Source organism: Anastrepha obliqua, chromosome 3, assembly GCF_027943255.1.
Source record: "Anastrepha obliqua isolate idAnaObli1 chromosome 3, idAnaObli1_1.0, whole genome shotgun sequence".
Classification (NCBI taxonomy): Eukaryota; Metazoa; Arthropoda; class Insecta; order Diptera; family Tephritidae; genus Anastrepha; species Anastrepha obliqua.
Genome location: NC_072894.1, coordinates 93374751 through 93400168, shown reverse-complemented (window position 1 = coordinate 93400168; position 25418 = coordinate 93374751). Strand labels below are relative to the sequence as shown.

Below are 25418 nucleotides of genomic sequence, written 5' to 3'. Positions count from 1 at the left end.
GGAATAAACTTAGCACTTTGAAGCAATTTGGTTAATCGTTTGAGTTGCACTTCAATGTTTAATTATTAAATTTCGATTTTACGAATGTGTGTATGTATGTATGTATGTAAAGTTCTCAAGTCACTCGTTTGGTAACATTGCATTCGCATTAGTTGAGTGCAACAGAATCCGCTCTGTGGTGAAGCATTAAAGCGTAACGCAACGGTACACTGATTCGCCAATGAAAATCTATTGTATAGGAAGTGCACTTGTTGCATGTTAATGACATTGCAATAGCAGAAATAAAAGTGACTTCATTGTTTTCTTTTGTGTGCTGAGATGAACAATTTCAATAAATAATCATAAAATTAAAAATTGTAAATTTTATTTAATGGGTGAGCAACTAATACAGTACATACATGCAAACGAGTATGCATAAGAGATTTATTCACATCCAATTGTCTGAACGCATTGATATACATAAGTTGAGGCCCACCCTGAGTTCCTTATCAGCGTGTGTGGTCTAATATTAGGGAAACATTACGTTTAAAATTTTCTAGTTTTCAGTATAGTTTTTGTCAAATAATGTTCGAGTTTCCATCAATGGTTTTTATAGTATATATTTTGTTTTTAGTTTTCCTTTTTTCAGTTTTTGCGTTATATCAAATTAGAGTCGTTTTTCTTATTAGTCACTAATCTTTATACACTTTTACATACTTATGTACGTATACCTATTTTTAACTCTATTCCATTAGGGTTGTATAAATAACCGTTAACATAACAATAATAAATAACTAGAGGTCTTCGGTACAGGGTTAATTTATATTTAATTTGTAAATTTTTTTTTTCAATGTAAATTTTACAGCAATATGAGGATGAGATATACATAAATTAAAGATAATGAAATTTAATGATTGAGTATGTGGATTATGGTGAGTTCATCTCTCGTTGGTGATGCGAACATTAAACGGAGAAGTAATGCAATTCCGCTTAAGTATATATACTCAACACAGGAGTCGCGCGTCTGTGTAAAATCCAGAAATGAAACATAATTTACTGCCGAAAATTGGCACTTACAGCCTTTACAGTGTATTTGGCCGAGCTCCTCCTCTCATTTGTGGTCAGTGGTTTGATATGTTTCCACAAATGTAAAGGCCTACAGTTTCTTGAGTCAGATGGAAACAATTTTTTCTATCAATTGGTGTTCGTGCCCTGGGTTTCGAACCGGGGAATGGCAATCTTGCATCACCCATTCAGCCACGGTGGTCATTCTGTTTACTTAGTTTGCTTAAAATAGTTAACATTTCTAAATACTTAATTCGTACTTTCTGATTTTTTAACTTCAGATTTTAACTCCAAGAAATCATTGGAACTTTATAAAACTAAATTCTGTTCTATGGTTTTGACAGCAGGAGCAACATATGCCCCAAAATTGATAACAATATCGGTAAAAATTCTCCTCAAATACTTAAAACTAGTCAAAATTAAAAAATAACACCTCCACGCATCTCTGTTAGCCAAGTAGCCGTTTCAGCCGCTCGCTGTCGGTAGAGGTCATTGGCCGGTTTTGTGTGTACTTACCTGTTGCCTATGCAGACAAATACAAGACATGTACGCACACATACAAGTGTTGTGCACTTGTTTCTTTTTTGAATATTTTTTTATTTACTTCTTTGGTTCTTACTGCAGAGGGAGCACTGTTGCATGTGCATTGTACCGTAAGGTGTCTACTGCCGCTGTTGAACATATTGAATTTCAACAAAGCGTAGAATAAACATCAAACAGACAAATGAAACAAAACAAATGTAAAATAAAAGATAAATAAAAAATAGTGTAGTGGATGGAAGGTATTGGAAAATTGTTGAATGTCATTTTATTGAATGTGTGTATGGGCGAGTGAATGGCAGTGGTGGTGGCGGTGGCTGTGACGATAAGTGCGGTGCTCGAGTAATACACTTAAGTTATCGGATAACATTAGTTAAATAACAATAGGCAAATGTGTTGCAAGCAAACATAACGGTAATTATTTTATTATGTATATAATTGCATTGTTAGTTAACAGGTGTGGCGTGGTGAGCGGTGGTGTTGGAAGTGTTCGAAAAGTATAATGTAAAGGTGAAGCGTTCCTGTGCATTTTTATATGCTTATAATTTTTTGGTTTAGCTATTTAAATAATATTTTTTTTTAAATACTGACTTTTAATGAAAATATTCGAATGCCATTAGCGAATTAACTGCACGATAATTAAAAGGTTCTTGACTTGAGTCTATTGTTTGTCATAACATGTGCATGTATGCGTGTACGAAATATACAAAGTGGCGTAAACTTAATCACCCTACCGGACGATTTATAATACCAGGAAATCATGTTTGACACTTGCGAACTAGACCGCTGCAGCAGGCAGAGGCAAGCAAGCAATGGAGCACATAATAGCCTCTGGTGACGGTCCAGCATTGCTTGTCAAGCACTTTATATGTGTGCGTGTCGGGTGCTTGTCGTTTGCCCGGTAACGTTCAAAACAAAAAGCGATCAATATTCAGTTGTATTTAGAAGTGAATATGTCGTCATCGGATGATGAATTTTTATTACTTGCAACTATTACAGTTTTGTTAAAAAAAAGAAGAAAAGAGATAAAAAAAAGTGTGGATGAAAAGCCTAAGTAAGGGAAATAAATTTGAGTTTGGGATATTTTACAAAAATTAAAGGTGATCTGCTTTAACTTATTCTGTTCGTTGTTTGAGAATTTTTTTGTTACCCACTTTCTGTGTTATATTAAAAAATCGCAATAAGTCATGTTTTTAATTATAACTTATGTTTTTCGGGTTCATAACTTTATTATTATTAAATTACTTATGTATATCAGTTTTAAATAATTTCATTTACATATAAATTTTTTAATTTTTTGCTTATTTATGTACATATTTCATACGGATTGTGCTTATTTTTAGTATATGTAGGTGTTTACTAGTAATATACTATTGGGCAACCGCACACTAAATACTATCCTCAATGCTAAATACAACACTGCTGTTTTGTCCATCAGACTCCGACACGATCAAAAAAGTAAGTGTCAAACGAAAATATCAAAAATTTTTGATTTTCATCAAGCATCGTACGTGTAGCCGACAACAAATACGTGTGTCACGACGCCACCCGACTGCACTAACACATACAAAGCGCAGTCAAGCATGCTGGATGGTTACCAGGGGCTATAAGAGTGAAAATAAATATCTTCTTCACTTTAAATACTTTTTTAAGTTATTCAAAAACAAAATTGCATGATTAGTTTTGTGCCGCATTGTATATTATATAACACAAACAAAAGTGCCATAACGCTATGCAATCCGCAAAAGTCAATTTGAATGTTTATTAATAAAAAGAAAAATAACATTAAAAAGTACCCTCCAACAACTAAAAATTTTGTATTTCGGCATTTATTCATGTTTAAAGCAAATTAAAATAAATAACGTAAAAATAAAAGAATAAAGAAATTTAATTCTAAATTGAAAAATGTAATCATCAAAAACACGCCATTATGAAATATCCGCTTTTAATAGAAAACTTATGCAGCTAAGAAAAAAAAAATAGTAAAAGAGTGAATGCTAAACGAGTGGTTTCGGTTGCTGTTTATAAACTTAATGCTTAGATATGTGTATGTGTGTGTATATACACACGTACATACTGTACACAGTCTTGTTATGTGATGCTATGTTTGCTCATTGGACATGTGATTTGAACACATCTCTTGACGTTAAATAATAGGGCGTGTTCAAAAATATATGAAAACTGAAAAAAATTATATTCGACTGCAATCTTCAATTATGTATGTAAATAAGTATTTGGATTTATGAATAATCGCATATTGGATCCGATTCGCCTTGTATGTGGAGTTTTCTGAGCTCGCATGTGTCGGCAAAAATTACATGTTATGAATTGCTTTTGAAAGCTTTATTATAATGTTACTTAAAAGCAAAAAAAATCGCAGAAATAGTAGAATAATACTCAGCTAGTCGAAAGGATGATTTTTTCATTCAATGCATTCCACCTATTCATTCCAAAAAGCCTCTTGAATTCAAAAGGCTTCAACTTCTCTTTCGGCTAGATTTTGCAATTACACAAAATCACAGAAGTCTATTTAGAACCCTAATATATTCACGAGGTCAGTTATATGTCACTTTATTGATAAATATTCAATGTTCGTAAATAATGTTCAGCATCGATTAAATGACAGCATCGAATTGACTTATATTATATTTAAATTCCCAGCTAAGCCATCAAAACTGAGTTCTTTGAATAACTGCAGTGAATAAAAATTATACGAGTGAGTGAAGCAAATACACTGTTAATTTAATAATTTTTAAAATAATTTACTCTTCCAAACTATTTACTGGCCGAAGTTGTAGTCTACGACACACACAGTTTTATGTCAACGGCAGATGCTTCTTTTATGATGAGCTTTTTCATGGTGGAAAAATACTCGAAGGTTTGCCATTGTCTGCAAAGGAGCGACCGTTATTAGAATAAACATTTTCTGGTGTTTAATGCCCAAAGTGGGTTTCGAACTTGGTAGTCCCGCACAAAACCCATTCTGCTACGGCGACCGCCTCGTTGGTAAAATAGCAAAGTAGCAATAGTTAAGGAACACTGATGTAAAAAATAAAAAGGTGGTGTAACGAAAAATGTTCTTCAACTTTGGCAGAAAAATGTTCTTCAACTTTTTTTTAACAATTTATCATACCAATAATTTATCTATTTGATTTTGCTGTTATAAGTCGACCGTATTTTTAACATCGCTTCTAATTTGCCAATGCTTTTTTTAAAGAATTCGTTATTGCTCGTTGGACAGAATATTTACTTTCTGTTGTTTTTCTGTTACACTTTTGTTTTTTTCCTGGCTTTTAGCTACCTTTAAAAATAAATCAGCACTTTCTTGTAACTTTTTTCGGAACTGCAAAGTTATTTTTAACTATTGACAGCTGTTGAATTAAGTTAAAAAGAATGAGAATATTCAAGTTCTTTGACGTTTTTATTGTTCCTTTCTCCTTCTTTACAAGTGCTCGCAAAGTGCAAGTATGGTCATAGGTTGTCATACGAAATGCTTCTATTATCCCATTTCCTCCGTTGCTTGCCCCTCAAACACATATTCGGATACATTTTATGGATGTGTGTGTATGGTAGGAACATCAACAGTTGAACGCCCTTTTCACGGCAAGTGACTCGAAACGGCGTGTCATTTCCCTCAGCCACTACTGCTTCATTACCCCTGTGTGGTTGCTGCTAATGCTTCTAACCACAAACGTTCCATTCGTCCAATGCCTTTGACTGGCTGCTGCCGCCGCCAAATAGCCCTGCCAACTGCCGGATTCTACTAGTCTAACTAACAACTTGCTCGCACTGATCGCCGTTTTTTTTGCAGGATGGTCGCTGCAAAATGCGAGCTGGTGGCAGCCTATGAACTGGTTTCATTTTCGTGCTGCTATCTCTAATGCCATGCAACAAAGGGGGAAAATAGTGGCGGCGATGCATGCATATGTGTGTGTGTATATATGTATGTATGTATGGATGTATGTATGTAGTAATAACAGCAATAGTGAGTCAAGTCGATCGAGACGTTAGTTGCTTTACTTTGAAAATGCCTCGCTAATGGCTCTTGGCAATTGGTTGCATGCAACAAACGTCATTGCCTGTTAATGTCTCGCTATGTACCGACTTTGGCTGGGATCAACAAGTGACCATTTAAAAAATCGACGAAGAAGAAGAACTAGTGAAAAACAACAACAACAGCAGTAAAAATAAATACTGCAATAGAAGGGGGAAAAGTCGAAGGAAGCAAAGACCTTCATATAAGATTCACTTTTTCTGCCAAGTATTAGTTGCTGTTGCTATTCCTTCTAATTCCTGCTTCCACAGCCCGCTGCACTGCATTTGTATTGTAAGTATCTACCTTTGTTTTCTGTTTTTGTTTTTTGTATTATTGTTCTTTGTATTTTTGTTATTAAGTTTTATTTGTGTTTGTTGTGGCTTTTCATTTCGCTGCATCGTTCGTTGATCTCTAACGTGAACACGGTTGAGGTGGCAACGTGCAGCGTTCATCATTTTGTGAAATATTTCAAACGAAAACGAAAACTTATTGCCCAACAAGAACAACAACAACAAAAATAGGAATAGCAACAAAAGCGACTGTGCGGTGGTTGTGGCAACCGCTGCCATAAGAACGAAAGCAAGAATGCCATACTTCTTTGGGTAGATAGGATGGCATGGTACTTGCAACAGCAACAGCGATCCGGGTTGCAGCAATCGTTGACAGCAGATTTTCGGGATCGTTGCCACTCGTCTGTGCATACAAAGGCTGTACTTTGCTGCTTCACTTCACTGGTGCGATGCCACCTCGGCACCCCTTCTCTTTCGACTTAAGTGGTCTTGGTATGTTGAGGTAAATGCACTCTGCCTGAAATGTGAATGAACGGCATGCACGTGAAAGAGGTCTCAAAAGCACAACACGTACAAACACATGAGAGATTTTGTGGCAAGGATGCCAAGGCAATGATTTTGATTCTAGCACTCACTTTCATGTTTGTGTTGTTGCGGTCGTATTGTTCGCTTTCATTGTATAATTATACGATTATTGCGATTGTTGTTGTTGCCGTTGTTGTTGTTGTTAACTTTGCTTTATTCTTATAGCACTTGCGCTCATTTATTATTTTTGTATGGTCATATTTGCACTTAACCTTCCTACAAGCCTGCGACGAACTTTCCACAAAGGCACACACACACACACTAATATTATTCACATATAGTGTGAGCATGTATGCAGCAATGTGCGCTAGTCGTTAGCTTATTAGTTGCTAAAATGTGCAATTTACGTTTGGATAATTGCAATAAACTTAAATTGGTGCTGTGATTACTGTACAAAAAGAGTGTCGCCACTGGGAACAAGTTTGGTACTTAAGTCATTCGTTTTGTTGGTGCATGACAATCCGCAGATAGTAGAAACGTGTTGGACGTAGATTTGTGTGAAAGCAAATATTTTTTGATTACCACAGTAAGCAGAGGGAAATGACATAAATGACAGCATTAATGGGCTGATATGAGAAATTCTTCGGAGATAATCTCTTTGAGTAGTTGGCATGAATGCTGTGATAGGAAATTGGATATCTGCAGGTGTTGGAACAAGCTTTGCGCTAATGCCATAGGAAGAAGCATATGAGATTTTAGTTCAACGTAAATTGAATAATTCGAATTAGAAGCTTGGAGATTTTTGCTGGGAAAATTAATTTCAAATAAAATTTTTTATTTTTTAAATGCAGCTCTATAAATAAAATACTAGGTAGGACGCATTAAATGCGAAAAATTACCTGAAATATTCTCTCATCCTCATAAAAAACTTATTTAAAAGTTGAAATTAAAGTAAACTCTCGGTTCACGATGCAAAAATATTCGTTGTTTAATCAAATCAATAAGTGTTGAGACGGCCGTCACGGCCGAGTGGGTTTTTTCAATGGCTATCACTCGGTTAGCCTCGACTTCGAGGCCCATTGGCCCAAAAGATACTTATTAACTATCGGCGTACAACGACAAAATTAATGCACATTTCTGTCCCAAAAAGTCTTTTCAGAAAAACCATAAGATCATTCATTTGTTGGGCAGGAAACCAAATATTCGTTTTTAATACCTTTGATTTCCAGTTGATGACGAGCTGCATAACTTCACATTAAGTTGGATAATATAGATCTGCATTGAAGAACGAAATAACTTCTAAACACTTGAAAATTTAAAAAAATAATAAAAAAAACTTAACAGATGGCATTGCTTGCAATTATGTTATCATCTCGTGTAAACAGCTTTAAGTTCCAATAGAAGTGAAGAGAGGCATATACAGCTCGTAGAATATTCCCTATAAATGCCTATTTCACGCATAGGGCCGCTGCAGTTTTCTTCTGTGCCTCGTTGATTGCGCACAAGCATTAAAGAGCTCATTTGGGTGAGAATTTTAATCTATTAATTCCGTTTTTATATATATATTATAAATAACTCTTGTAAATAAAAAGGCCATAAAATGTTTATCAAAGTCTAGAAATATTCCATCGAAGTACAAAGCAAATCCTTACTACTTCGGAAATGCGTCTTAGTACTGGCACCTCAGACAAGCGTATGTTGTTTGAGTTTTTCCCAGAGAGTTATGTTTGAAGAATTTTTTATAAGGTTTGCATACAGAAATATTTTCTTAGTAATTAATTTGCCAGAAGTTGAGTTGATTAAAATTAGCAAATACGATTTCACATTATTCGCGTTTCTACTTTTATTTTAGAAATTTCATAGGCCAAGAAGGGAGAAAGAGAAAAGAGTAAATATACAAAAAAATTGCTAATAAGTACATATAAGTATCCATAACTAATATGAAGCATTGTGCTCTAAAAATATACACACATACGTTACAATAAATATGCTTTTAAGAGCGAGTTTCAAGCGTTGGCTAACTAATTAAATTGCGTAGCCGACTAGCAAAAGTCAATGTACTTTTATTCCTTTCTATTGTGGTTTTGCTTGCTGCTTTTTGAACATAATCAAACCTCACAACGAGAGCGATGACAATAAACTCAAGAGGAAGGAGAACAGCAACAACAACATCGACAACAGTAGAAACACCGGCTAGGCTGGTCTTTTTCGTTTTTTGTTTTGCTTTTCGTATTCTACTCTTTCAACATTGCACAATGGTATATGGGATACATAGGTACGTATGTGAATGCGTGTACTTCCTTTAACTTCATTTACATAAATTAAATTGTAAAATATGCTTTTTAAAAGCGCTTGCTTGCTTGGGTGTGTGTGTGTGTGTGGAGAAACGTCTATGGGGTATAAAGCAAACATTTCACATTTTTGCCCATGCGATGGTGACATACATATATATGTATCTATGGCTATGTTTTATGGAAAATAGCGTGTGGTAATGTTCTTACGGGAGTGAGGTTTTTACTAAAATAACCAAATTCTTTTTGAAAAGTACTCACTAGACACATTTGCAATATAGCAAGCACCGGTCACTTTGCTCGCCATATTTGAAATTACTTGTAATTTAATGGGGCACCTAAAACTTTTGGCAAAGGCTTTATATGCATACAAGAACTAAGTAAATATCCCGACATTGCAACTGAAAATGAAATTGAACAGAACTCAAAATATTCAAAAAATTCAACAAAACAAGTGAACATTCAAGCAAATTAATGATATGAAAGTATTTCTAATTAATATAATATTACTCGACGTGTAATGGTGGGATGTGCCTTCATGCAATGAGATGTCGTATGTGCGCACGTATATACAGTTATGCACACTTATGAAATAAAAAAGCATAAATACATCTTTAAATATTGCAGTTTTAAAAATGGATCTGAAAATAGAAAACAGAAAAGAATACACCTCGTGTAGAAAGTGAAAAGAATCCCAACCCAAATAACTGTTGAAATGTTTTTAATTGTAAAAAACATTTACGATAAAAAAAATTAAAAACAAATTGTTTAATATTAACGAAAATTAATTGTTGTTTTTTTACAAGTTTTATTCTTTTTTTATATATTATAATTATTCTTACTAAACTATACCCAAGTACAAGTTTGCATAAGCAAGTAAGACTCAAAATACCTAACTATTAAAATTAAATTTTGTCTATATTAACTTCGTATTAATAAATAGCTTTTTAAAAACTTGCGGTATCGAGTATGACTTAAATGATTTTTTTTTCCTTTGATGTAGGGTCCATATCTGCTGGGAACGTTGTTCAAAAAAGTTGATGCGCCCTAATATTTATCGTGCATATTCTTTGTTGGCAACCGCCGTAGCCGAATGGGTTGGTGCGTGACTACCTTTCGTAATTCAGAGAAAACGTAGGTTCGAATCTCGATGAAACACCAAAAATGAAGAAAAAGTTTTTTCTAATAGCAGTCGCCCCTCGGCAGGCAATGGCAAACCTCCGAGTGTACTTCTGCAATTAAAATGTTGTTTAAAAAACAACTATTTGCATTCGGAGTCGGCTTCAACTGTAGGCTACACCATATAAAATTCTTGATATTCATTCAAAAATAGAAAAATCTGCCATCGAACGGCAAATGTCTTTTTTTATGAGAAGCCTTTCCATTACAGACGGATAGGCGCGGAGGCCCGCCATTGCCTGCCGAACGGCGACCGCTTTTAGCAAAAAACTTTGCTTATTATTTGATGCGTTTCGCACTCGGGCCCTAAAATCCCGCTACGGCAGCCGCTCATTATACCGAACATTTTTGCATATCAAATTTTTATATTTTTTAATTTACACTAAATTTATTGTCGAAATTTGTTTAATGTGCAACCACAATCAAGTACGTGTTATTTTTTTAATTTTTACTATAATACAGAGGCATACACACCTGCTTTTTGCATTTAGAAACTTGTAAATATGCAGATATATGCACCTACGTAAATAATTTATTTAAATTTTCAATTTCAGTTTCATTTTTCTCGCTCGTTCGAAAGCTCACAAGTGCACAATCAAGCAAATGTAGACACCTACTCAACAGTAAATCGGAATGTGCACCTGTAGCGCGGCATCAGCTCTTTGAAGCCACGCTTAGTCCCAAGTAATAACTTCCAACTATCTGATTTTGGCAAAATATTAACCTATCATGTCAATGCAGCCATTTGGGATCAGTTTTGTACCACTTTTATATACTAGAGTCTGTAATGACTGACCAGACTGAAGCTAAATGAATGAGTGAAAAGCATTTTAACTTGCGTTGTTGTATTATTAAGCGAATTAAGGCTTAAGAAAGTAATCATGCAGTATAAAAATAGGCTTTATTTGAGATTGTCTATTTGTTCTACTGCAGACTTTGTACGAATATATATAAGTATATATGTTTATCTGTTTGTATATTGACTTAAATAAGCCCGGTATTTATACAAGTAATATACTATTAAGTGTAGTGTGAACGTCTGTTGTTTTTGTTTTTGCATGAGTCAATTGAGAAGCAGAAATCTAACGCTTTCAGCCGCATGTCACACGTTACCCCCGAGTTGACTGTATGTGTTGTAAACGAGCATTTTTAATTCAACCCCCTTTGGAGCTATCATCAAGAGCATTTTCGTTTTCGATAGAACCATTTATTTATAAATATGCAAGTAAATGTGTAATTCAGGAGGCTATCATGTACTCGTACGTCTACTGGCATAAACTTTATATTTCGCCCCAGCTGCTACTGCGTTTTAAAGCTTTGACTCAAAATATCTCATGACTACTGAAGTATTTGTCTATGTGCTTTTACCTCATAACGTGCGTGTGTGTGTGTGGCTACGTCTGTATTTTCTGTTGTATTGCCCATAACGAGCGCTTTGGAGTCATTCAAAGTCAAAGTCAAGGTTTTCAAACGCTTTCAAAGATACGCTGTGTACTTATTTCTATTGGGAGAGACGGCCAAGTACATTCATAATACAAAGTATTTGACTTTTTGTTTTTACTTCACGTTTTTTACGCTTTTTTCTACTAACTTTTTGATTACGTATAGGTTAATCGCTGTTGTTGCTTTGACTACAATTTAATGACTTGTTACATGTTGTTGATTTTTGCACAACAATTTTCTCGTAAAATATTATATATGAAATTTGGAATATATGTATGTGTGAATGTGTATGCTTTTTGAGAGGAGCGCCGGCAAACTGGTTTGTGCGGTGATTAACATCTTTATACGGCGAAACAGCAACAAAAGCTTGAATTTGTATTGTTGTACTAGTACAGTGATATTGATAGCGTAAAAATGGATAACTTGCACAGCAAGTAATTGGTAATTTTTTAACAAAATCAGTGCTTATTTTAATATTTCAATAAACATTTTCAATGTAATATAGTAAGCATACGACGTAGAATCATAGCAAATTACTCAGCTACTTAAGGGGTTAGGTGGGTTACAGAGGTTCAAAAAAAGGGTATTTTTACTATTTTTTTTTTAATATATAGAATCATATATTTTATTTAAACAATTCAGCATATCAAAGATACATATTTAAACAGTATTTTGTGAAATTTTTATTTAAAAATTAAGAAAACTCAGCCGTTGGTACCTCATCTCCCTTAACGTCTCACAAAAAAATGCTCTTGCCGTGGACAGCATAACTCATTATTGGTTCATTTAAAATCAAAAAACCAAAAATATTTCGTTAGTACATGGATAAATCTCGTTACTGGACGAAGGAAAAAAAAATAAAATTTAATTTGAATTTTTGACAGACTTTGAACAAAAAAACACATTTTTTGGTCAAATTTTCGTCATGTGTTGGCTCGAAAAAATTAGTTGTAATAAAAATAAAAAAAAATCCTTCGTTCACTAACTTGATAATGTTATTCCAAAGATGTGTGCAAAATTTGAACAAAATCGTTTCATAACTTTTCGAGAAATCGTGTCCACCGACTTAAAAAATCGAGTTTTGAGATAAACGCGTATACCTGCGAAACGCTGCACTGACATGGCCTGATGGGCGGAACTTCTGAAGGGTCTATCTCGTAGAATTTTACTCGGATCAATTTGAAATTTTAGGAGAATATTTTAAACATATTATACTATTTAATAAGACAAAAAAAAAAAATCGATTTTTTGAAATTTTCAAACCCACCTAACCCCTTAATAAGAAAAGCATTCTAAAAGAAGTACTGATGAACAATTTTGGTTACCTTTATCATTTGCTCCGTGGTATCATAAAGAAATATTGAGAAATACTGTGCATCGGATACATCCAATAAAAACAAATATTTTTTTAAAAGCGATCACCCCCCGGCAGGCAATGGCAAGCCTACCAGCGAATTTATCCCATGAAAAAGCTCCTTCTAAACAACCAACATAAAATTACCTCTTTATTGGGGAAAAAATCAGCATGTACATTTTCATGAAAAATAATTAAAACTGAAATTAAGTAATAAGGTAAGTAGTGAAAACTTGTCAATATGTGGTGTCTTTGTAATAATTTCTGGTGATGTAGTAGAGCTTTGGTTGTCACTCGGCAAATAAAATCCAGACAATATGCCGTATATTTTAAGTGGCTCATTAGCAGGATATATACAAATTGCCATGAATACTAATCTCTGCACCACCTAAGCACGCGTCAAATAAACAAAATTTCTTTCAATTCTGCTAAGACACTCACTTGAAACAGCAACTACTCTGATAAGACCTACAAAGCTCATCGGTTACCCTTTGCGAAGGCTTAGATGTGAAGTAAAAAAATAAACATGCTTAATTGTTGATATTAGCTCTATTTTTTATGTACTATGTTCTCTAAGGAATGACTCACATCGCCAAAAATAAGCTACAGAGGAAATTAAATAATTAGTGTGAAGTAACTTTAAAGACTCGTGCAAGTATGATACAACAAAATCGAAGGTATTTGAATAATTACTATGGCAATTAATTAGTGAAGTTCGCCTCTTAAGCTCCCGGCAACCGAATTGCTGACATGCGCAGTAGAAGTATACAAATGAAGTGTTTGACACATGCGAGTATATCTATTACAACAAAACAACCTGCCGAGAGCAGAATAAGAATTGGCGATGATAGCTCGCAGGGGGAACAGTAAAGTATAAAGTTTTGATTAAAAATAAATAAATAAAAAATCACTTCCTAGACAAATGGAATAGCCATTTTTGCTATGGACATTAATATTAAATCAGCGATGGAGTTGTGTTTTATAGAGCCTGTAAATTATTTTTCATTGATCGTGTAAATGTAAAGGCAATAAATAGTAAAAAGTTATACAAAAACAAAAAAAAAACAACAAATTCGAAACCTTAAATTAGCGAACGAAATTTGTTGTAACTGCTTTTGTTATTTTATATTTGAATAGCATTTTCAAATGTGCTTATTCTAAGCTGCCACATGCGTACATAAGTTAATTATTGTGAGCGGCCGCGTTAATCAAGTTCGTGGCTTAAGTCTTTTAATTAGACGAGTGAATACATACTTATGTATGTGAGTGTGCGCTGCACTTTTCCTTTTCTAATAATTATACTATCTTATATACTTTTTTCAGAGTTTAATGTGCTTAAATATGTATGTATGTTTGCATGTGCAAAGCTACGTAGTTTTAATTTGAGCTCGCCATGTTACATAATACATTCAACAAAGTACGTCGCTTGGCTCTTGAGATTAATTATTCGCCACAACAGCTAAGCTGACAGCGGTTTGTAACAAAAAAAAATTATTTCAGAAGTGTAAAAGACATTATTACTTCGGTAATACCTATATTTTTTATAGTTGATGGCTGACGTATACATTTACGTTTGTGCTTAGCCACTTTATACTTTTTGTGGATATAAGTTTTCATTTCAGTCAGTTTTCTGGTTTTTTTTTTGTAACATTTTTTGTAAGCCTTTTTATTAGAGAAGGGAATTTGAATGATGAGCTCATGAGTGTTACTTGCATTTATTTTTCGAAAGATTGTTTACATGTTCTTCAGTATATATATATTACATACATCAGTAGATTTCCATAAATACATTTTTTTCATTATTCTGAATGGTTAAATTTACAATTATTTACTTATGGAAGGTAGTGTGTTTTAAAAGGTAACAGATGCCAGAAAAATTTCAGAATTTCAATAGGAAAGTGTATATTATTATTTTGAGCCTTGAATTCTATTTCAAGCTTGAATAGAGCTAGCAATATTACTTTTAATTAATATTTATGAATTGATGAACAACAGGGCGCAATCCTTTTTATAATTTTCAAATCGCCTTTAGTATCTACTGTTTTAATCAATAGTCTCTTTGTTATTTTTTAACTTGTTTGCTTTTACTCTCCTATCTCAAATGCTTTAACTGACATACATGATCTTATTAGAAGGAACGTTTTTGAAAATTTGGCGAGGAACCTAGTGAAAAAAGTGTGTGCAAAACTTTTTCTCAGTCAGATTGCTTAATCTGTTAGCAGCCTAGTTTCTTTTAAAGTATTTTGTTTTCTAAGATACCTGCTTTTGGTCACTGCGGAGTTTATTTGCAAACATTCAGTGAAAGGATATTCTGTTGTAATTTTAAAGTCATAACAAGAACTTGCATAAAATTTAACAATAGTAACAACATTCGTTTCATTTTATTTTGTATGAACTGAAAGCCTGCTCGCTTTAGAGAGGCGTCCGCCAAGGAGAGGATAATTTGTTCCGATCCCTATGACTTGTTATAGGAAAAAAATGTCCGCCCAAGACAAGTGTCCGTTAGAAGAGGTCTGCGCAAATCTATAGCTAGATTTAAGTTGGGCTAACGTGAAGTGAAACCAGTTAAGAAGATGCAAAGAAAAATTATTTGATTTTATCCAGCGTCACTACCAGCCTAGAAAATATTTAAATATGAGAGTTGTGACAAAAAGAGTTAAAGGAAATCATAAAATTAGAAAAAGTTTATTTTGTAATGGAGTCGAGCAACATTTTTGGGGCCAAATATAAATAAAAACAAAAAATTTCTATTACAGCAATTCTGTGTTGTATAACTACTCGGAGATCATAGAACTCCCACCCATTTTGCGCTACAAAAATGATATATATTTTGATTTTCCGAGCTTAAAATATTCACTTCTCATATTCTCTTTCACATAGAGACTCTCTTTCTACACTTCTCGCGCTCCAACTTCGGGCTACGAATACTTGGACTGCGAATACTTGCTCTCGTAATTGATGTTACAGAAATATCTGGTAAAATGTTTTACGTGAAGTGGGCGGTAATTGAAAGGTAAAACTAATTTAAAGCTAAAATGCTAATTGCAGAATATAATTATGCTGAATATATTGCTTGAAGTTTGTAATTTTTATTTTCATTGAAACTAGAAAATTTTAAAATTTCTTTGAAATCGTTTTCAAATTATTCAGGGCGTGTCTGCTGCTTACCTTTTAGTTTCCTTGGTAATAGACCTTTTCATAATATTTCAGATGTATCGAAATAATCCATTTAAACTAAAATAATTGAGTATCCAAATCCGTCAATCCAATTCGTAGTCTCCAATTATGCCAGACAGCTTTCAGAAAGCTACAGTTAGCATGTAAACATACGCGTATCTATACACAGATGCATGTTCTCCAGAGTTCCCGTGTAATTATTTCTGTTGTGGTTGAATTCTTTATAATTTGCGCGTAGTAATCCAAGTTGCTTTTGAGTTTCTCTGCTATTTATTTTATGAAATTATTTTCTTAATTTTTAATGCATGTCACTTCCTTTTGTTAACTAAGTTTATTACTATAAACATCAGTTACGTTTACTTGATATTTTTACAATTACTTTGTTTCCAATTTAAATTATTTCATGTTTATTTTAGGTTTTATTTTGTTTTTGGCTTTAATTATTCTATTTTTTTTTTTTCACTTAAATGCTGCTTAACTTATGCGATTAATCCAATAAATGCAGTCTTATGGGTTAACAATTAACAAGTAGTGCTAGTGTTATTCAACTAATTTTTCTATTTGAAAATAATAATTGCTCTTTTTATTCGCAATTGTGTCACTCTCCTCTGCTTTTTCTTCTTGATTCAATTGAATTAACACAAACATCTCTTAATTCACAATTCCGTTATACAAAAAAACTGCTTTCATCAAGAATTTTCTTTCCCATTTTGTGCACTATTTTTTTTTGACTAAATATTTGCCACATTCCTGCCAATCGGCCACATTTCCGCATTGTAATCACAAGCTCACTAGTTACATTTTCACAGTTGGGATTGAGAATTTTTGTTGAATTTGTGTTTTTGTTTTTGTTTGTTTTGCAAATTTCCAACCTTTCGAAACAACTATTCAAACCAAATTAAGTTACTTATTCTTAACACATTTCTTTCATCACCAATTGCCTTCTCTTTCTTCTTCTTATTTCTTTTCCACAACAGAGCCGCATAGTCAGCGTTCTACCAATATCTACATTGAATTTAGTTTAGCTGTTTAACTGGCTACTATATTATGTTAGTTGGTTGGTTGTTTTGTTAGCACATAAGTCTCGCATCCAGAAAACATTTACGAAACTGTGTCTCGATCGTATTGTTGCTTGCGGAAAACTGAATCACGGATGAGTCGCATCGCCACATCAATGTCATGGGCACACTTGTGAACGTACTTAGCACACAGACCCACACTCGCTCAGAATAAAACACATACATACATACATACATTAACAATATGAAGCTAACCGTCGCTCGACAAAGCTGAGCTCGAGTTCGAGTAGAATTTGAGCGCCTCTGGTGGCACCTGAAAGTCAATCGTGAATAGATAGTTAGACTTTTACACGCAATTTACTCCGCGAGCGGCAAATGTTTCCCATTTACAATGTGCACGCACACATGTGTGCAAAGAAAATTCTGATATGTACTCATGGTGCTCGCGGCCATGGCAGTGGCAGTAGCAAGAGACACCAGTGCACAGCTTCATTCACTCAGTAATCGGGTTTTGGTATTCTAAATGCTCGTAACTCAACGAAGCAATCGCAATTCATCATCAAAAACAATCTTCCTCTTTGAAGTTTCACTCAGCACTCAAAATACGTGTCTTATTCATCGCATGACTCTTTCACCATCGGAAAAGAATTATCTCTTCTGATCGGCTTTTACTTGTCTGGCGTGCACGCCTATCAGAATATGCTGTTGTCAGTGTGGAAGAGAAATTCTACGAACAACAGTCGCGCGCAAATACCATTACAGTTTGCGCTCTTACATACGTACCTATACAGGTGTCTTAGTATAACAACAATTGTTGACATTGAACGTTTGTCGGTAGGGAAGTCGTTTACATGGCTTATTCTTTGTTGGAACACACTCAACACGGTCAATTGAAAGTCCCACTCAAAGCAAATGTTCTATTGCCACAAACACACACACACACATACCCTTATACAGAGAGACACACATCCCAATAAACATTTGTGCGATCTTCAGGTGAGAAGCATTTGGTAACTAAGTATTTTAGTTAGTTTAGCGCATATAAATTTTCAGTTGATGGAGTTTTCAAACTAATAGTAAACAGTGGGATTAATATTTTTTAAAGTATTTCTCCACTCGTTCTAAAATTGTTAACAAATATTTTAGAAAAATTTAAAATGTATTTTCAAACGATAAATGGTGAACATCAGCTTGAGGACTAAGAAGAAGAACTAAGAGAACTTATTTTAAAATGTTCGTTGGGATGAAGGCGCACTCGTACAGAGGCACTCAGTTGTAGGCGCTAGTGTGAATAGATTTTTTACCTGTGTAGGTTTGAGGTTCTAAGAACATATTACTTCTAATTCACCACTCACAAGCCAAATTGAGCGTGAGAGCGTAAAATTACAAAATTCATGGTTGTGATTGGTTGGCTGAATATTTGAAGCGAATCGCAAATCCCGTTTGCCATTCTCGTTTATATGACAAGAATGACGATGTTTCCCGATTCTTGAAGCTCGATTCCCATTGCCACAATATTGTCATTGCTATTGTTGGTGCCTCATAGTTATTCTTACTTAGGTGATCACTCCTACCAGATAACATAAGAACAGCATCGCTTACGTCTTTGCTGATGCATTTTTGCAACTCCTGCATTCACCAAAAGTATAACCATCTTCAGCTTTTAAAGCCATGCAAGATTTGATTTAGTTATGTCATACAAATTAATAACTTTTTTCTAAAAGGTGTCTCACAATGGACCGACATTAGCTCATTAAGCCTCTGCGGTCGTATTAAATTTGGAAAAGTGTGTCGTACTGCTCGGAACTAATTTGCGTTGAAAGAGCAGTGATATATAACATGTAAGATTATGAAGGATAAGCAAGATTTATAATTCCATAAATAAATACAATGTAAAATTAGTACGGTTCCTTGCTGTGATGGCTGAAGTTATTTTAAATGTTATTATCACTCAACTCGTGCCAAGTGATATCAACTAGATCAAAGAGCATTTGGGTCTATTTGAAAAGCTTCAATTAGCTAGAAAAGTAACTAACATTTGTCCATAAGTATAATTTAAAAATTTTCTAGTATGACATTATTCCAAAATGAAAGTTTGGTATAAATAAATAAGTGATGAATTAAGAAAAGCTTGGAAATCTCAATTTGTAGCCCTTAACAAATCCACAACTATTCTCGGTAAATCTGAAATGTCAAGGGGACATATATAATTAAATCAACTTTTCGTTGCCGTACAAAAAGATGTCTGCTATCACTAGTTCTGTTGATTATACAGGGTTTCTGTTATACTATATATACATATACTAGCATTTCCCAGTGGGCTTCGCACCACCATACATAAAATGTTTTTTTTATATCGCAAGAAATTTTTTATATTAAGTTTTCTTTATAGAACTCGTAAAATGTTTAAACAGTTGAATTAGTTGATTTTTTTCATTCAACATATTATACTTTCTAAAGATGTCACAATAGCCTTTTCTGTACTTTTTTAAAATTTGATTGTGGTGGTCACCTACATATATACAGGTAAGGTGAAAGAGCCGATAAAAACTTGTAATTAAACTTTGATTCTTTAATTTCCATTTCAATTTTTTACGCTAAATAAATTATGCTAAAATAAATAAAGTTAAAAATGTTTTTCCAGTTCCTTGAATGCTCCAGTTTTTATTATATTTTCGTCCAAAATTAATATTAACATAATACACTTAAAATATAAAAAAAAATAAAATATAATATAAAATAAAATGTCATAACTCAGGAACGGCTGCACCGATTTCAATCAAACTTCACACAAACCACCTCCTCAAAAATGGAAAAGAACTCTGAAATTTTTGTGTTAATCGGTTCGGCGGTTCTTGAGTTATAAGATTACCAAGGAAATGTAACTTCTTTTTATATATATAGATTCACGTTCACCCTTTCTGGGTGTTTGGCCGAGCTCCTCCTCCCATTTGTGGTGTGCGTCTTGATGTTGTTCCACAAAATGGAGGAAACCTACAGTTTAAAGCAAACTCCGAACGGCAGATATTTTTTATGAGGAGCTTTTTCATGGCAGAAATACACTCGTAGGTTTGCCATTGCCTACCGAGGGGCGGCCGCTATTACAATAGAAAAAACTTTTTCTTAATTTTGGTGTTTCACCGGGATTCGAATCTATGTTCTCTCTGTGAGTTCCGAATGATAGTCAACGCACCAACCTATTCGGCTACAGCGGCTATGAAAATGACATTGGAAATATCGAGTGAAGACAAGTCCTGCAGCACTTTGTCTTTCCTTCCTTTTTGGGGTACCGTGTCGTAAATTCGCCTTGCTGATCTTCGTTTATACGGGTGATATGGCCAAGACAGCGTGGCCGCTGCATTTTTACACGCTTAACTATGTCCATGACCCTATATAGCTCATACCACTCGCTGTTCTACCGTATGCGATATTCGTCACTGACGCCGAGCGTGCCAAAGATCTTACGTAGAATTTTTCTTTCTTAGGAAGGCTCCTAAAACTTTTTCATCCGCTGTGGACATCGCCGTATATTAGGACGGGAATGATGAGCGTTTTGTAGAGTGCCATTTTAGTCTTGCAAGAGAGAGCTCTACTTCTCAGTTGCCTACTGAGCCGTAAGTAACACCTGTTGGCAAGAGTTAGTCTCCGTTTGATCTACAGGCTGGAGTCATTTCTGTTATTAATACTGGTCCCAAGGTAGATAAAGTCCTTCACAACTTCGAGTTGTTGGTTGTCATCACTAAAATATTGTCCAAGACGCGAAGACTCCCTGTGTGCTGACAACAGGTGCTTCGTTTTACTCCATTCACCAGAAGACCCACATTGATCGATTTCGTTGGCATATCCTAGCAGCATGGTACTCTTATGAAAGATAGTACCAGTGCGACTCAGCTCGGAAGCGCGAAAGACGTTAAAAGGTTTACAAGATAGAGAATCACCTTGTCTGTAACCTCGCTTGGTATCGGAGAGATTACTTCCAATTCTGACGGTTTTGACAGTTTTGCGGGGATACCAAACTCAGGCATAGGGACATAGAAGTGATTTCTATCCGTTCTATCAAAGGCGGATTTCAAATCGACGAAGAGGTGGTGCGTGTAAAAATGTTTTTCGTGGGTTTTCTACAGGATTTGGCATATTATGAAGATCTATGGTGGACTTACCAAGTCTGAAGCCGCACTGATAGGGCAAAATCAGTTTGTTGACGATGGGCTTCATTCTCTCACACAATACGCTCGACAGGACCTTGTATGCGATGTTAAGCAGAGCTTACCCTGCGGTAATCACCCCACTTATGTATTGGACACAGCACACTCAGGTTCCATTCGCTTGGCATGTGCCCATCCGACCATATCCTGCAAAGGAGCAGCTTTGTATAGCTTGGCGGCAAATCCGTCTGCTCCAAGGGCTTTGCTGTTTTTGAGTCGCCTAATGGATGTTCGGACTTTATCTTGGTCGGGTGGGGGCACGATGATTTCATCGTCAGCGACTGGGGCATCGGTATCTACTTCCCCATCGACGCTGCTACATCCACTGTTAAGCAACTAGGAGAAGTGATTCCTCCGTAACCTAAGAGCGCCTTGGTCATGCGTCACCAGATTGTTGTTTTCGTTTTTGCATGAGCTGGCCCCGGTCTTAAAACGTTTGGTTTGACGCTTGAAATTTTGATAAAATTTTTGGGCCATGTTCCTTTCGCCTAGCATTTCAAGCTCTTCGAGCTCACGTCTTCTCACATCCCGTTTCTTGCGCCTGAACTAAAACAAAATACTAGTATTTAATCCCACCACAGAAATTACCTTAGTGTACATCTACCAAATAATAAAAAGACAATGAAATCGACGCTGAATCCGACAATGCACATAATTTAATTTTAACATTTAGTTTTCGACTAGTTTCTGATCACTGACGTTCCCCCGGTATACGAACGTGTTTCACAATCCTTTTACCTGACCTTAGTGAAGTGCAAGTACCGATAACACGATTAAAAAATAACTAAGAAGCTGAAGCTGAAGCTGACGGAGAGACTAACAGAATTTAGCCAGACGGCGAGGAGCTGGTAGGGTGCATGAATTTGGTTGGATGAACTCATGCCTGCTCCATTAGAATTGGGAAGAACCTCTCCCAGTAGTTTGATACCAAACGAGGTTTCAGACAAGGCGAATCTATACCGTACGATTCCTTTAACCGGATGCTGAAGAACTGAACCGAGTTAATACAATCTTTTACAAGAGCTCGTAACCACTGGCGTATGTCGATGAAGTCAATATTATTGGCTTTAAGAAGATATTTTGTATTGCATTTTTCAATAAGCTTACAACGTGCCTTCAACTATAGTTTTCTTGTTGCCGAGACACTCAGTTACTACCATTCAAAAATTATCGCAAAAGGTTTGGAGATACGTAAAACCTGCGTTGCCCTTCTTCAACCCTTTGACATAATTTTTAATGGGTATTTATGAAGATAATCTTATGTTTCCTTTTTTGACCAATATTGAATACTGACTTAAGATTATTTTTTCCAATTCTAACATCTTTTCTTTTTGGGCATTTTTTTATAATGCTGCCTACGCTCCCGACTATTCCATAAACAAAGGAAGTAGCAGTACTCATGCTAACCGGCGCCAAGTGAAGCGAAGTCCTTCTCCACCTGATCTTTACAACGCAGAGGAAGCCTTCCTCGTCCTCTGCTACCATCAGTTGCTACCGCATAGAATACTTTCAAAGCCGGAGCGTTTATAACCATTCGGACGACATGACCCAGCCAACGTAGCCGCTGGATCTTTATTCGCTGCGCTATGTCTATGTCGGCGTAAAGCTCATACAGCTCATCGTTCCATCGATATTCGTTCCTGCGATATTCGCCGTTGCCGTATTGTTATCGGTGTTGATGCTGGTTCCTAAATATACGAAGTAGAAGAAGGCCACGCAAGTAGGGAAAGTTACTGACCGCCATTCACTTGGGAGTGGCCAGAACGATTCTTCTGCATATGATTCAAGCAGCTCACAATGTCCGGGATTAGCCAACGTATCTTCTGGGTAGCTTCCGAACACCCGTTCGGGAGTGAGCTAACGTGAGAAGGCGAGGCATTCCAGGATAGCTGATCGTGCGCTAGGTTCAGGACCCGCCACTTAAAAATCCCCCCCAATGAAAAGACTTACAAAGCATCGGATTTATTCATCATTATATGTAACAATATATTTAGCAGATCAATCAATGCGGCTGCAAAAAAAAGTTATCTTCATAATTCTATTTTCGGAGCTTTAATCACTTTCATTGGAAAATGGATTAAAGCGCCGCATAACCAACAAAATACAAATGCAAGTGTAAAAGCACCAAAATAGAACTGTAAAAGAAAATACCAAATTCAAGTAGAAATAAATTGTTAACAAAAATTAATTGAAATAAACGCAACAATGCATGGTAAAAAGTGTGGCATTGAATTGAAAATGTGAAGTCAGGGTTCTCGAAGTTCATTGGCTGCAAATTAAGCTGGCTAGATGGCTGGATGGCAAGCTAACTATCTGAATGGCTGATTGACTGACTCAACCCACGAGTTAAAGAGTTGAAGTGTTAAAGAGTTGAAGTGTTAGTATAAGCCCGCACCTAAAGCAGAGAAGTGTGGCAGAAGCTACGAGTATAAAGCTATATGGTTTTCATGGCGAGTAAGCGTACATTTACTTTTTACTAAACATATACATACACTCGTCTATCTGACCTTAAACACTTTAGCGTATAATTCTTTCTCTTCTATTGCTTGATCAAAGACCAAATGAAAGAACTCTGGCAGTGATATAGGTATATATATATATAGTGGCGCCCATCAGCGCCTTCACAACGCAAACAAAAATGCCAAACAAAAAATTAAATAGGCAGCACCTAAGCGCTTAGAACAAAAAAATATATTTTAAAAGCTAAAGCTGCGTAGTTTAAGCAGACATATGTACATATACGAGTGTTTAAATACACCGTAATGGTGGGTATAGTTGGCATCAAACTATTCATTCATTCGTTTGCAGTAATTATTAGTCAGGAAAAGAGAAAAAAATAGTTCACTGATGATGTTTTCGCCCAAAGTTGAATATTTAAAATATTTTGAAGTGAAACTTCTTTTGTCTCGAAGGATGAAACGCTGTGAGGAGTAAAACCATAGCGTTTCATCTACATGTGACGCTACGCCAGCGCCATCTGTTAAAAGCGTGGCGTGGATGAAACGCTGTGAGGAGTAAAACTGGGCTAAACTACGTAAAACTCACGCTATGCCAGCGCCATCTGTTAAAAGACTGGCGTGGCGTGTCGTCGTGAATGTAATGCGGTCGTTTATTATTGCATTCCTATCGAATGTAATTTGTAAATATGACATTTGATTGACGGCCGCCGTAGCCGAGTGGGTTGGTGCGTGATCACCATTCGGAATTCACAGAGAGGTCGTTGGTTCGAATCTCGGTGAAAGCAAAATTAATGAAAACATTTTTCTAATAGCGGTCGCCCCTCGGCAGGCAATGGCAAACCTCCGAGTGTATTTCTGCCATGAAAAAAATCTGCTCATAAACATATCATAAAACAAAATGAAATAAATGTATAAAAAAAAAAAAAAAAAAAATTTTCTTGTGATTCGAACCAAGGATTTCGGATCGGAAGCCCACATTGCTAGCCGCTGGGCTATCGCGCTGTGCTGTCGCCGCAAAATAATGTATCATAAATCTGTTTACCATACCAAAGACCATACACTTTGCGAACGCATTTCGGTGGAAACAGTTGACAGTTATCCCAAACACAATATTATATTAGTAACGCGAGACGCGTCATAGAGTGTGTGTGTAGTTTTGAGCAAATCTTACAAACATATTTTGTTTTGTTCATTGATTTCTGTTAAATATGGCATCAAATCAACAAAAACGGAAACCGAAAACAGGTGCTGAACGGCAACGTGAGTATTTGGAGCGTAAAAAATTAAGAGCTACTGTTGAACACCGTGACAGTGAATCCTCCGGTTGTACGATAAGTGATAATTTGTAGTACCAACAACAAGATGCGGAACTACCATTGATGCAGTATTTCATCGATACCTTGATAGATTAGAATGTAGATCATTTTTTACGTATTTCAGTTACCATAAAGCCCTTGTTTCATTTTTGGAAAACGAATCCAATAATGATAATGACAATGCCGAGAACCAAATGTAATTGAGTACAATAAATTCATTTCTTTTTATATTAAAATAAATAAATAATTCTGTTTAATAAAATTCCATTCCATGCTTTCCATGACTTCTGCATGCATTATATTGAAATAATAGTTAAATTATTGATTTGTTGATAAAAGAAGTTTCACTTCAATCGTGCGGGTTCCGTGAACTACCACACACTTTCTTTTTTTTATAAAAATATAGTCTTTATTAGATGGTTGACCTCTGGAAGTAATCTCTCAAGGCACATGGTAGCATTTCTCTGAGCTTCGGACAGATCTCTATGTTCGCAAGCTGGAGCTTGAGGGTCATGCCATGGCAATCTTTCCAAGTAGGCA

The 25418-nt window shown here is 35.4% G+C and overlaps 1 protein-coding gene across 1 annotated transcript in view; it reads right to left on the bottom strand.

The window, feature by feature from the left end:
* Positions 1-16233, bottom strand: part of LOC129240592 (zinc finger protein rotund) — a 74763-nt gene extending 58530 nt beyond the window's left edge. Inside the window, exon 1 of the mRNA XM_054876495.1 lies at positions 15871-16233. The gene's annotated coding sequence lies outside the window, so the exon portion shown is untranslated. The remainder of the gene's footprint in view (positions 1-15870) is intronic.
* Positions 16234-25418: the final 9185 nt, after the last annotated feature.